Source organism: Monodelphis domestica, chromosome 1 (genome assembly GCF_027887165.1).
Source record: "Monodelphis domestica isolate mMonDom1 chromosome 1, mMonDom1.pri, whole genome shotgun sequence".
Taxonomy (NCBI): Eukaryota; Metazoa; Chordata; class Mammalia; order Didelphimorphia; family Didelphidae; genus Monodelphis; species Monodelphis domestica.
In genome coordinates this window covers 115,673,660-115,687,913 of record NC_077227.1, presented here as the reverse complement: position 1 = coordinate 115,687,913, position 14,254 = coordinate 115,673,660, and positions in this window count along the sequence as shown.

The following is a 14,254-nucleotide window of genomic DNA, read 5'->3' as shown; positions in this document are numbered from 1 at the left end:
TGCATATGTCTGTCTTCCATACTTAGAAGCCTCTCCTTCCTCAACTCTACCTCTTGAACCCATTTGCTCCCTTCAAGGTTCAGCTTAAGGGCTGCCTCCTTCAAAAAAACTTTCCCAATTTCTCTAGTTATTAAAGCCCCACCTCTATCCTGTGTTTACTTAGCTGTGAATATGTTGTATTCTCTGGCTCTTCCTCCTTCCCATACCTGCATCGAATTGTTGTTTGTCCTTCCTTTTTTGAAGAGGATCAGTTGACATCTTGAGATAACGATTTGTTCATGAATTAGATTCAAGTGAGGCAGAGGTGCATAGCTGTCAGCCTCCCTCTGTCTTCTACAGTCATTGAAGTCCAGTGGCAAGAGAAAAATCAGGACAAATAGTAATGGCTCAGGATGCAGAGGATGACCTTGGTGGCTTTGTCCAAGTGCTCCCTTGGAACAAATTGTTCTCATCCAATTATTCCACAGGGCAAGTATACACATGCTTGGGGTGGACACCCCCTAACTCACCCAGATGTTTGAGTCCTGTCAATTACCCTCAACCTGCTTTAGCTCATATGGTGAGACAATTTTACCAGATGTGACTGATGTGCATGCTACAGTTTCTTGGAGCCACACAAAAGGTGAATGAGCAGCCCTGAAAGGAGTTCAGCAAGTCTTCACACCAGAGGTGCTCTCTTACCTGAATATCCTACCACCCACCACTCCCATCCCCCACTCCCAACCATCCTACATCAAATGAAAACTACTTGAAGGCTGAGATAACCCTCCCTCTTATCTTTGTATCCCCAGAGCCCAAATCAGTGCCTGGCACATAGCAACTGCTTAATAAAACATTTATGCATTAATTAATTATTTAATTAATTGAAGGACAAGATCCTTCAAGATAGATATGTCTATTGGTTTTGGCAAAATGTTAATTTTCTCTCTTGTCAAGTCTTTATTACCAAAGATGAAAGAAGCAGGGAGAAATAGTGCATAGAAATCACTTGAAGCTAGGAAGATTTGGGTTCTAGTTCATATATACTAACTGTATGACCATGGGCAAATAATTTGATCTATTCAATTAAGACTATAAATTACAGAGAAAGTTAGAAAAGGGAGTTTCCTCACCCTTGAGTTTTCTATATGAACAAAATAATAAGTCCAATCTCTGTACCTATTCCTATAAGCAATGACTAAATGGGAAAGGAATGAATATATTAAGAAATAAGTGGAATATAAAACATAATATAGCAATAAAAATAAGAAAATTATTTTTAAAAGAAAGGATGAATTCAGCCTAGATTAGCCTAGATCATTTCTGGACTGGATCAGCCTAGAAAGTCTAAGAAGCTGACAATTTATCAATGAAATCTAAGTTCAAGGGTTAGACCAGGTTAGATCTTGGACCTGGAGAAAGGAGAAAAGAAGATAGTCTTGAGGCATTTCATGAAGGGTTGAATATTAAATACTTTAGGGATAAATCTCAGATTTCTCATTGTTACCATGAGAGGATTACAGGCATAGAATATAAAGCTAGAAAGATCTTTATTGGTTCTGCCTCTCCAAAATTTGTTTTTAAGGTGTTTTTTGGGGGTGGGGATAGTTTGGAGGTGGGTTTGGGTGAGCTCAGAATGTTTCTTACTAGACCATCTTGTCTGCTGGAAGTAGAAGTCCTAGAAAGATCTTTAGAGATTTATAATCAAACCCCTTAATTTTATAGAAGAGGAAAATCAAGTTCAGGGAAGAAAGGAGCTTAAAAGAAGTAGTTTTACCTCTCTGTGCCTTAGTTTCTTCATCTTTAACATGAAGCAGTTGGACTAGATGACCTCTAAGGGTCTTTCCAGTTCTAACACCCTATTTGATGTAATTTTTCTCCACCATAACTGCTTCATTGCCCTAGTACCATGCTTTATACACAGTAGGTACCTAATCATTGTTGATGGAATAAGATCTCCCTATGTCTAAGTAGGAATTTTGGGGACTAGTGGCAATCTACAAGCCTGGAAGAATATGATACACCTGAAGTAAGGGTAGGGATGCTCTAATTAGGAGGCATCATAGTAGAGTAAAAAGAGAACTAGACTGGAGTCAGAAGACTTAAATTAGAAGCCCATTATGCCTTTTGCTACCTAGGTGATGCTGGGCAAGTCACCTAACCTCCTTGGGTCTCAGTTTCCTCATCTATGAAATTAAGAGTGTCAGACTTGACCTCTAAGATATCTTTCTGAAATCAAAATCAGGAGTTTGCAAAGGCAATCAGGGCCAAAAAGGACAAAGTTTGGGATAGGTTCCTATTAAAGAGGTCCAGTAGGATACCAGGATTCTGAATAGGAAGGCTGAATCATCATCATCATTATAATAGCAAGCATTTATATAGCACTTTAAGGTTTACAAAGTGCTTTACAAATACTATCTCAGTGGAAGTGAGGTAACTCTTTATTTTAGAGTTGTTAGTAAGACAGAAAGTAAATAAAAGGGGGTAGGTGGGTGGCTCAGTGGATTGAGAGCCAGGCCCATAGATGGGAGGTCCTGGGTTCAAATTTGGTCTCATACACTTCCTAGTTTTGTGACCCTGGGCAAGTCACTTAACCCCCATTGCCTAGCCCTTACTGCTCTTCTGCCTTAGAACCAATACACATTATTGATTCTAAGACAGAAGGTAAGGGATCTTTTTAAAAGAAAGAGTTTAAAAAAAAAACAAATACTATCTCTTTTCATCCTCACTGAAGAGATACTAATATTCCCATTTTATAGATGAGGAAATTTGGGCAGACAGAGATTAAGCAACTTGTCAAGGCTCACTTAGCTATTAAATGCCTGATGCAGCATTAGCTTGTATCATGAAAGGAAAATAGATTTAGAATTGGAAGAGAACTTAAAGGTTATATAGTCCAATCCCTTCTTTAAAAAATAAAAAATAAAACCCTAACCTTCTTTCTTCGAATCCCTACAGTGTATTGGTTCTAAGACAGAAGAGAATAAGGGCTAGGCAATTAGGGTTAGGGGACTTGCCCAAGGTCACATAGAAGTTCTAGACCAGATTTAAACACAGGACCTCCCATCTTCAGGCCAGGTTCTCTATCCTCTGAGCTATTTAGCTGCCTCCCTTTATAAAATAGAAGGGCACCTGGGGCAAGAAAGGTTAAGAGATGTATCAGAGATGAGATTTGAACCCAAGTACTCTTTCCATTGTACTACCATTTCTTTCACAGGGAAGAGCCTGAGATAAACCCCTTTTGACATGAGATTTTTAGCAGAGAATCTGTCATCTTCATAAATATTTCCATAATATGATGAAGTCTCTAACTTCATCAATTACTTTCTTCATTTCCATCTCATATATAGTATGTACTAAAAATTTTGCTTAGATGAATGACTTTATTCTCACTTGAATTAGTCTCACCTCCATCTCTATCATCTATATTATGAAACCTTTATTGAGTTCTTGTCTGAGATGTAAGTCTGGGGGGGGGGAATAGGTTCTACCAGAACAAGCAAAAAGCCATCTCTTTGAGGAGCTCATTTTCCTTCCTTTGTGACTCTTGGAGACACAGAGGCAAGGGGAAAGAGAACTATCATCCTGTCCACTGGCACAGGGCTATGAGAGTTCCCAAGACACAGGATCCACTACTTCTCAGAGGACTGGATTTATTCTAGATCCATCCCAAGGTAATACTATCCTCAACATGAGTTCCTCTAAATCTCTGAATGTTTGAACCCTTTGTCCCTCTCTATGTTCTATTCATCTTAATCATTGTCCCTGACCTCCAAACTTCTGCCACTATTTGAGAGACTTATAGACTCAAGCCACTATTCTCTTAAATTCATTATTTCATATTTATTTTTTGCACATTCTAGAAGATCTAGGAAATATCACCAAATTTCCCTCTCTTTTTCTTATTCCTAACTCAAAAAGATTGGTCCTATCACCATTTCTCAGAGAAAGTCTGTCTCCCCTCAGCTTGATATTCCTCCACTTAAGCTTTCTACCAAGGGCTTCTATCATACTTGTTAGGCTTATCCTACTGTCAAATTTTTAAATCCTCAGCCAATCGAGGGCTACCATTCCATCATTTGAGCCTCAATCTCCATTTTCATAGATGCAGATCAGCACAACTAGTTGAATTACTGTTCTTTTTCCAGTCAAGTAAAGAAAGAATTGAACCTTGTCTCCCACATTCAGGAGACAACATATCTAGAATGGAGGTAGGGATGCTGATATAATTGTCCAAGACTTTGAAATAGAAGACCTTGTTTGAAACCCCTATTTTGCCTCTTGTTACCTGTATGACTCTGGACAAGGAACATAACCATAACTAGGAATAACTATCATAATGATAATTTGAATATATATAACAGTTTAAGGTTTACAAGATACCTTTTCAAAGCAACCCTATAAAGTGGATGGCATCTCTATTTTACTGATAAGAATTTGGGGCTTGAAGTTAAGTTATTTGCCCAAGAGTAAAAAGTTAGTACGTGCAAAAATATTTATAGGTGCACTTTTTGTGGTGGCAACAAATTGGAAAATCAGGGGATATCCCTCAATCTGGGAATGGCTGAACAAATTGTGGTATATTATGGGGATGGAATACTATTGTGCTATAAGGAATGAAGAATTGCTTGATTTCTTTAAGAACTAGAAAAGCCTACATGAACTGATGTGGAGTGAAATAAGCAGAACTAAGAGAACATTATACATAGTAACTGAAACATTAAGGGATGATCAAAGTAATAGACATTGCTAGTAACAGCAATGCAATGAATCAGGACAATTCTGAGGGACTTATGAGAAAGAATGCTATCCACAGCTAGAGAAAGAACTGTGGGAGTAGAAATGCAAAAGAAAACATATGATTTATCACTTGTTTATATGAGTATATGTTTTGAGGTTTGGATTTTTAAATTACTCTGTTATAAAAATGAATACTATGAAAATGAGTTTTCAGTGATAATACATGTATAACCCAATGTAATTGCTTGTCAACTCTGAGTGGGGGGAGACAACATGAATCATGTAACCATGGGGAAAAAAAGTTAAAAAAAATTTTAAGTTGGTATATATAAACAAATGTCCTCTTCACCTAAAACAGAAAAATTGAACTCTCCATCAAATTTACCCCCAAATACACAAAACACTCCCCAAAAGTGGGGACAAAAACAGCACCTCCTTAGATCATTCAATTCATTATATGAATTCAAGAGTAAAGAGTCTCATAGAGAAACAAGCCTTTGGTTTCAGCTATCTATCTGAAAGAGCTAAGACATGAAACTAGAATCCAACTTAAAAGCAATAATAAATGCCCTTTATACACATGTTGGATCATAGGAGTGGCTAACATTTATAGCATGCATCTCATTTTATTCCAACAATAAAAATCTGGGAGAAAGATTATCCCAGATTTTTATAAATGAGGGAAATGAAGTAGGCAAAGGTTAAGGATCACACCAGTAGTAATTATATAAAGCGATGCTTAAATGAAGGTCTTATTGACTCCAACTTTAGCACTCTCTCTTCTGTACTATCTAACTGTCTCTAATCACCTTGTAGTTTTTCTATAGCAAATGTTTAATACTAGGTAATTTGTCCTCTGCCCCTAGTATCTGTAAAACAAAGGAATTGAACCCAACAATTTCTGGTCCCTTCCAACTGTAACAATAATGATATATACTTCTATAAAGGAAAGCAGCCAATGATGTTTAACAAGATACAATAATAACATATTATGAATAATTAATATTGGTTACAACAAGCACCAATAACATTTAGAAAGGCAAACTTGAAGCAAAAAAGATCAATTAAATATACATGCAGATATCTCTCATTTTACCCAACAGCTAAATTTTGGAGGGGAATAATTTGTGAATAAAGTTTTTGTAAAATGAGAAAAGCATCAAATCATAATGGAATGAATAGTAACTTTGTTGCCATAAAGACACATATCTGCATCTTAATATCTGTGTTAATTTGGGCAAGTCTTTTTGGACTCAATTTTCTCACCCAATAAAATGAGGGAGTTAAACTAAATGATTTCTAAAGGTTCCTTCCAATTCTATAATCCTTTGAATTTCATTTTAGATACACATCCTCTCCCTTCCTTGGAACTGAATGGATTTTTAAATGAATCTTAACACAATAAGAGAAATGCACATCAAAACAATTCTCAGGTTTACCTCATCCATCAAATTGGCAAAGATGACAAAAGATTGAAATAGCATTGATGGACTGTGTGAGAAGGCAGGCACATCAACACATCGTTGGTGGAGCTATTAATTATTGCCAACTTTCTGGTTAACAGTGTGGAAGTGTGCAAGATAAGTTACTCAATTTTTCACGTCCTTTGGCCCATCAATTCCTCTATTGAGTATATGCCACAAGAATTTTTAAAAGTCCAAAAATACTTATAGTATTATTTTTTGTGTTAGCAAGATATAAGTATATAATATATATGAGATGGGGGTAGGCAAAATGAGTGCTGCTAGGTTGGGAAATGGGTCAATGTACTGTGTCATATGCATAAAATGGAATATCATCAAATTGTCAGAAATCCCTTATGATATCAGAGGAGCATAGAAAGACTTAGATGAATTGATGGAGAGTGAAGCAAACAAAACCAAGAGAATAACATATACAATGATTATAATACATGAATTGTGATTGTGACACAGATCCCTGAAAATGAAACACATTTTCCTCACCTTAGTAGAGGAGTGGGGGTGGGGGATGGAGGCTACAGACACGGCATGCTACATGAGCTGTCAGATGTCTTAGCTGTAGAAGCTGATGTTGTTGAACTGTTTTTTTTTTCTTCTGTTACTGAGGAGAGTTCAATGTGAGGTTCCTGGGAAGAGACTAAGGTATAAAAACAAAAGTCATCAATAGACCTTTTAAAAAAAATAACGGATCTTTGCCGGAAATTCTTTTCTAAAACAAAGGTCTCTCTCCCTAGACTCCTTATCTGTCTGCAAGTCTGGATTTTCACATACTGAGTTTACTTATACAGAGGTGCAGAGGTCGTGCATTCCAGAGCCAGAGAGAAATTACTTTTGGATTATCTGCTATTTTGAATTATGCATGTGTATGTTGGTGTGTTCATCCTGTCTTCCCCAACCAGTTTTTCCAGCCCCTTCTGCTCAGTGAGGAGCTAGCTCTCTTACCTTTTCTTGGAGGTGGGGAGATCCTTAATAGTGACAATCTCAAAATCAAGAAAGTTGACTTACATATTGTTTCAGGTGGCGGTTTCACCCACACCTGTTCAATTTCTCTCCTCTCTCCTTTTTCCCATTCCCTTTCTCCCTCCACCCCTCTTTATTCTTCTTCCTTCCTCTTTTATCCTTCTCCATGTTGTCTAATGTACCTACAAGATGACTATAACTTGAGTTCACCCTTTACTGCCATGACTGTTTGGGCCCCTTAGCAGCCCCTTAGTGTAATCATCATCTGGAGATCCTCCCTCCTGGTCCCACCTCCAGTTGGGAATACCATTTAATTAGATATCACACACACACACACACACACACACACACACACACACACACACACACAAAGGGAAGAAGACATTCTATAAAGGAAGGTAAGGTTCCCTTGTCCTCTCCCATTGGAATTTTGATACCCAAGGATGGTGGCAGGGCTCAGTCAGTAGCATGTCCAGCCCATAGTCCATTCATCTAACCAATCAGCTATTCAGTTTTTCTCTAAATAACACCAAAGCCCTAGGTTCCAGGTTCTATAACTGCCACTAGAACACTAATCAACACTTACTGAATTCTCCTGTGCCCAGTCTTGTGCTTGGCTCCACTGTGAGAAACATCTTGAAGGAAAAGACATAACCTTTCCACCTTCCACCTTTCCCCTAGGGAGCTCACAGGAGTTTTCACCATCCAGCTAAACTATCCAGACTTGGAAAGGTAGCTCAATCAGGTAGCAAAACCTCTTTGAGGTAGAATATTGGAGAATAATTCACACATAGACCACAATAATGTAAAGCAAAACACCTTTAAAAGGCATCTCATCTCAATTGTGACTTAAGTGAATTGTTGAAGCAAAGAAGTGGTGAATTATAGGTTTGAAATTTAGTATGCATTGTCAGACATAATTAATATGTTCATTTGTTTGCTTCATAGTGTAGATTTTTTTCAAAGGAGGGTTCTTTGGAGGCAATTCATTAGGAAATGATAGAGTTGCTTTTTAAAAGAATGTCAAGGGCAACTAGATGGCTGAGTGGATAGAGAGCCAGGGCTAGAGACAGGAGATGCTGGGTTCAAATCTGACCTTGGATACTTCCTAGCTGGGTGACCCTGGGCAAGTCACTTAACTCTCATTGTTCAGCTCTTTCTGCACTTCTGAACCAGTACTTAGGATAGATTCAAAGATAGAAGGTAAGGGCTTAAAAATAAATACATAAATATTTTGGAGAAAAAGAACATCAATAAAAAATTTTATTTAGTTTTTAAAAGTAATTCATACAACAAGATAGCATGTAATCAGCACAAAATATATGGCATAGACTAAATTCCTAAAGGAGCAGAGAAGAGGGAAAGACTTCATGGAGGAAACAGAATTTCAATTGGGTCTTTGCTACTGATCAATTTGGAAAGGATTTTGATAGCAGGTTTGTGGAATGGGAATGCCATCAATTGGAGAATGGCTGAATATATTGTGGTATATGTTGGTGATGGAATACTATTGTGCTATAAGAAATGATAAACAGAATGATTTCAGAAAAAAGCTGGAAAGATCTACATGAATTGATGCAGAGCAAAATAAGCAGAAGCAGGAGAATGTCATACACAGTAATAGCAATATTGTCTGATGATCGACTGTGAAATCTTGCCTACTGTCAGCAATGCACTGATATGGGACAATCCTGGAAGACTTACAATGGGGAATGCCAGCCACCTCCAGGGAAAGAACCGTTAAGTTGGATGGATTTGGATCAAAGCATACTAACTATCATATATATCATATATAAAATGTATGGTGTTATGTTGGGGTTTTGTCTTCATGTGAGTGTGCTCTTACCACAATGACCAATATGAAAGTGTGTTTTGTTTGATAATACATGTGTGGTCCAGATCAAACTGTTTATCATCACTGAGTGGAGAGAAGGGAGGGAGGGAGGGAGGAAGATGGTTTGGATCTTATAATTTTGGAAAACCTGTGTTGAAAATTATTACTACATGTAATCAGGAAAATAAAATATATTTGAATTTTTAAAAATTGATACTTCAGGGGCAGTGAGGCGGTTCAATGGATAGAGCACCAGACTTGTAGTTGGCAGATTATGGGCTCAAATGTAGCCTCAGACACTTCCTGTCTGTGTGACCCTTGCCAAATCAGTTAACTCTCATTGCCTAGCCTTTACTACTTTGTTGCCTTGGAACCCTCAGTTCTCAGTATCTATTCTAAACTTAGTATCTATATTCTTAGATACTAAGTATTTTAGTATCTATATATAAAACAGGAAATAAAAGTTGAAAATTTTGATTCCAAGACAGAGGGTAAGGATTTTTAAAAAAGAGGAAGGAAAAGAAAGTCATGCTAGTTCAGGGCATATGTGAAGGACAGCAAAAAGACCAACCTGGAATACAGGATGGGAGAAAGTAAACAATGAGAGGCAAGCCTAGAAAAGTGGGCTGGGGCTCGACTGTGCATTGATTTGAATCAGACTAGGTCAGGCTAAGCAGTTTGGAGGGAATCCTTTTATTCCGGTTATCTTAAGTCCATGAATTTGATCACTACATTTCAGAATAAGTAGTTTCCTTTGCATTTATTTCATGCATTTAAAAACATCATCCTGAGAAGGGGTCCATAGGCTTCACCAGCCTGCCAAAGGTGTCCAGGACACAACAAAAGCTTCCTGCTCTAAGAGTGGGAGGAATTCCCTTTAAGAAGGGGAGAGATCCACTGAGAGGAAACCCAGACTGACACAATCCAGGCCAGGTACATCATTAGGGTGGAAAAGGAGAGAGATGTCTAACCTTCATCCCCCTGTTGCCTTCCTAGGACATTTCTTGGATTTAGTTCTCCCCTGGGCATTGACTTTTAAATGCCCAATGATTCCCCCTCAATATCCTCAGACAGAGACCCCACAGACTCCCTATTTACCCCTCTACTGTTTGCATATATGGGGGGAGGGAGAGGAACCTGAAATCCAGATACCTATCTTTTTCCAATGGGTGGTTGCTGTTTCAGGAGGGGCATAATGCCACCCCAATTCCTGCTCCACCCTCATTTTCATATTGAGGATGTAGGGCAAGAGAAGAAAGCATGATGAATCCAGAAGATAAGCTTCTAGATCCCAGAAATACTATATTTGCCCATCCCCATTTCTCTTGCTAGCCATTGTAGCTTGTCTCAAAACATTTCATAAACTGGTACCGGCTGCGCAGTGAAGAGTCTCCCTGCATATAACCCTGAAATGACTCTACCCAGGGAACCTGGCAGAGACTTAGAAAACTGATGTCTCCCATGGCCCCCAACACAGAGTTTTCTCAAACTAGAAGGGTGTACTCCATCAGCTGTTATTGACTCCCTGAATGAGGCTGTAACAGCAATTGTGTTCCATCAAGAGATGAGGGAATGGGAGGCAGCTGGATGACTCAGTGGATTAAGAGCCAGGACTAGAGATGGAAGGTCCTGGGTTCAAATCTTAGTCTCAGATATTTCCTAGCTATGTGACTCTGGGGAAGTCACTTCACCCTGATTTTTGGTTCTAAGACAGAAGGGTTGAAAAGAAAAGAAAGGAAAGACACAGAGGAGCAGGAAAGGGTTGGAAAGGCTATGTTAAATTTTAACTATACTTTAAAAAAATAAGCTATATACCAAGTGATGATTCAAAATTTCACATGCAGTCCTCTTTTTGCTGTTTTTCATATGGAGAAATGTTCATGTTTGTTGATGTTTATTAAGTGCATAATAATAAAATACAAAACAAAAAAAAAGAAAAGAAAGGTCAGGTTTGGAAAAATAAAAGGAAAGAGATTGGGGAATGGGACCCTGGTGGGGAGGGGTTGCCCCATGGAAACCTGGATTGGGAATTTAAGGGCAAAGGAAAGGAAATATGTTGGTCCTGCCCCTCAGAAAGAGTTAAAATTGGTAGTCCAGCCCTTTCCCCTTATACACCAGTGCTTAGCAGAGTGGTTGGCACATAGTAGGTGCTTAAATGTTTATTGATTGATTCATACATCAGCCTGGGGTCTCTATCACCCAGAACCTCCTGTATTCAGGGCTAAGGCTCCTCTGACTCATAGTTGTTCCTTCAACTCCCAGGACTCTAGTGAAATCTGATGTGATCCTAAGAAAGGTGTCATGGGGAGCCAAGTTCTGTGATTAATGATGGCTCAGATGGGGTCCTAATAAAACTCTGGGGCCAGAACCCTCTGTGCCCCTTCCTTATAAAGCTGGGTAAGGATCGGATGCCAGCTCAGGTGTCTCTTCTCTTTGGGTATAATTTCAAAAAGCAGAGGGAGGAAAAGCAAAATCTTCCCTCCCTTCCACTTTCTCTCCTACCCCTCCCTCCCTCAGGGAGCCTAACATTGCCCAGAAGATGAGGACTATAAAGTTCTGAGTCTACAGATGGCCAGGCTTGGGGAACTTGAAACACTTGCTCCTAGCTTGCCTGAAAGAGTTGTCTAGATATAAAAATGTACATCTCTATCTACAATGGGATAGGTGTATTGCAAGCCAGTCCTGACTCAAGTCAGTCCCCAGGTAGCTTAGGTTCAATACTGAAATGAAATTAAACACTCTTAGAAGATCTGACAGTTAAGGAAAGGATATTTACTTAGCCATAGCAGGGGAAGGATGTTCAACAAGGATATTCATCAAGGACATCAAATTGATTCAACTGAGCACAGCTCCCTGTCTCTCTCTCTATATTGCTCATGGCAGTCCAAAAGGCAAGTCTCAGAGGTTGACTGGAGCTCTTCGTGGCTTTTTTAAAATGCTATTTTTCTCCTGAACTTAAATCCCAAATAAAATGAGCATTTCCATATACAAAGTAAAGCCATAGAAGAGAATTGTACATAAAGCTGGAAATCTATAATATGTAAAGCTTATTTTTCCTTTTAACTATACAATAAATTCGATAAGTAACTTTCAGAGTTATACTGCTTATTTCTATTTTCTTCAGATCTTCCTTCTATAGTCTTCTGTATATTTAAGGAAATATTCTAATGACCCTCTTCTCTTTTCTTTTTTTCCTTTGGGTAACCCTATCCTACCCTTCTGTCATCCACCTCCATACACTGGAAAAAGAAAAAAATTCAAATAACAATCACACATAACAAAACAAGGCAAATTTTCACATAGGCCACCTTGGAAAAATGTTTCATTCTACACTTTGAGTCTATAACCTGTCTGGCAGGAACATGGGAACATGTTCCATCATAAATCTTCTGGAGTCATGATTGGCTATTGCATTGATCAGAGTTCGTAAGTCTTTCAAAATTTGTCTTTCCAATGTTGTTCTTTTTAAGTCCTTACTTTCTGTCTTAGTAATCATACTAAGACAGAAGAGTGAGGGCTAGGTAAATGTGGTTCAGTGACTTGCCCAGAGTCACACAGATAGGAAGTGGCTGAGGCCAAATTTGAACCCAGGTCCTCCCTACTCCAGGCCTGGCTCTCAATACACTGAACCACCTAACTGTCCCTACAATGTTGTTTTTTGTTGGTTTGTTTTTTAAGCCCTTACCTTCTGTGTTAGAATCAATACTGGTTCTAAGGCAGAAGAGAGGTAAGGGCTAGGCAAAAGTGATTTGTCCAGCGTTACACAGCTAGAAAGTATTTGGGACTAGATTTGAACTCAGGTTTTTCCTACTCCAGATCTTGTGTACTATCCACTGAGCCACCTAGTTGCCCCTATGATGTTGTTTTTGTTGTGTAAATTGTCCTCCCAGCTTTGCTCACTTCATTCTGCTTCAATTCATACAATTCTCAGATTTCTCTGAAAGTGCCCCCTTCATCATTTCTTACAATGTAATAGTATTCCATTATACTGTATTCAGATATCATAATTATTTAGTCATTCTCCAATGCCTGGTTATCATCAGTTATCAGTTCTTTACAAATATTTTGTACATATGAATCCTTTTCATCCATCTTTGATATCTTTCTGATCTTGAGCTGGTTGTTGTATCATTGTACCAAAAGGTTATGTTCAATTTAAAGATTTTTAGCACATAGTTACAAACTGGTTTCCAGAATGGCTGAACCACTGACTCTACCAACAGTGCATTAGGGTATCTGCTTTCCCTCAGCTTCTCTAACCATTGTCATTTTCCTTTTTGACAACCTGATGGGTAGGAAGTAGAATATCAGAATTGTTCTAATTCTAATTTCTTGAATTATTGATAATTGATAGCATGGATTTCTTTTGTCAAAAATGTCTTCAGAGTCTGACCATTTCTTTATTATGGCTTCTCTAGAGTATTTAAATCAGTTCCTTCTTTACATATCTTGGATATGACATTTATCAGAGAAGCCTGATGCAAAGATTCCCCCCTCCATTAATTGTTTTCCTTCTCATTTTAAACACACATTTTTTTTTGTTTGTACAAAAAAAATTATATAATCAAGAATGTCCATTTTATCTTCCATGATCTCCTCAGTTCCCAGATTAGTCATGAATTCTTTCCCTAGCCCTTGTTGCAAAAGATATTTCTTTCCTTGTTTCTCTGATTTGTTTATTTAAACCATGAATCCATTTTGAAGCCTTCATCCCTGAGTGAATTAAATCTCAAGAGGTTTCAAAAATGTTTAAGGAAAAAACTGACTAAACTTTCATAGTTGGGGACCTTAAGATTTTGCTCCAATCATATTCCACTCCTTGGTTATGATGTCTTAAAGATATTTTAGCAGACCTTCCACCACTTAAATGGATTTAGGGCTGTCACTGAACAGCCCAGACCTCAGAAGTCTGAACTAGACATCACTGACATTGGAAGAAGAAAAACTAAGCCAGAAATATAGCAATACCAAAATGCAATGAAGATAACAATAGTTCTCTGAAAGAATAACTGACTATAGGACAACAAAGACTAGAGACCCAAGGCTTTAACTCTGGATCTAAACAATCTGGTCCATGTAGTGCAGCCTCAGTGGGTCTCCTGATGTAAAAATGTGACCATGAGCAGAAGCAGCACCAGGAATAATACAGAGGGGCCAAGTAGTTCTATATGGCAGCAAGTAAAGAGCCCTCTCATGCAAGTGCCCACACTGTTTGATCCACAATGCAGACTGCTGCCATTGTCTCTACAGCTGACACTAT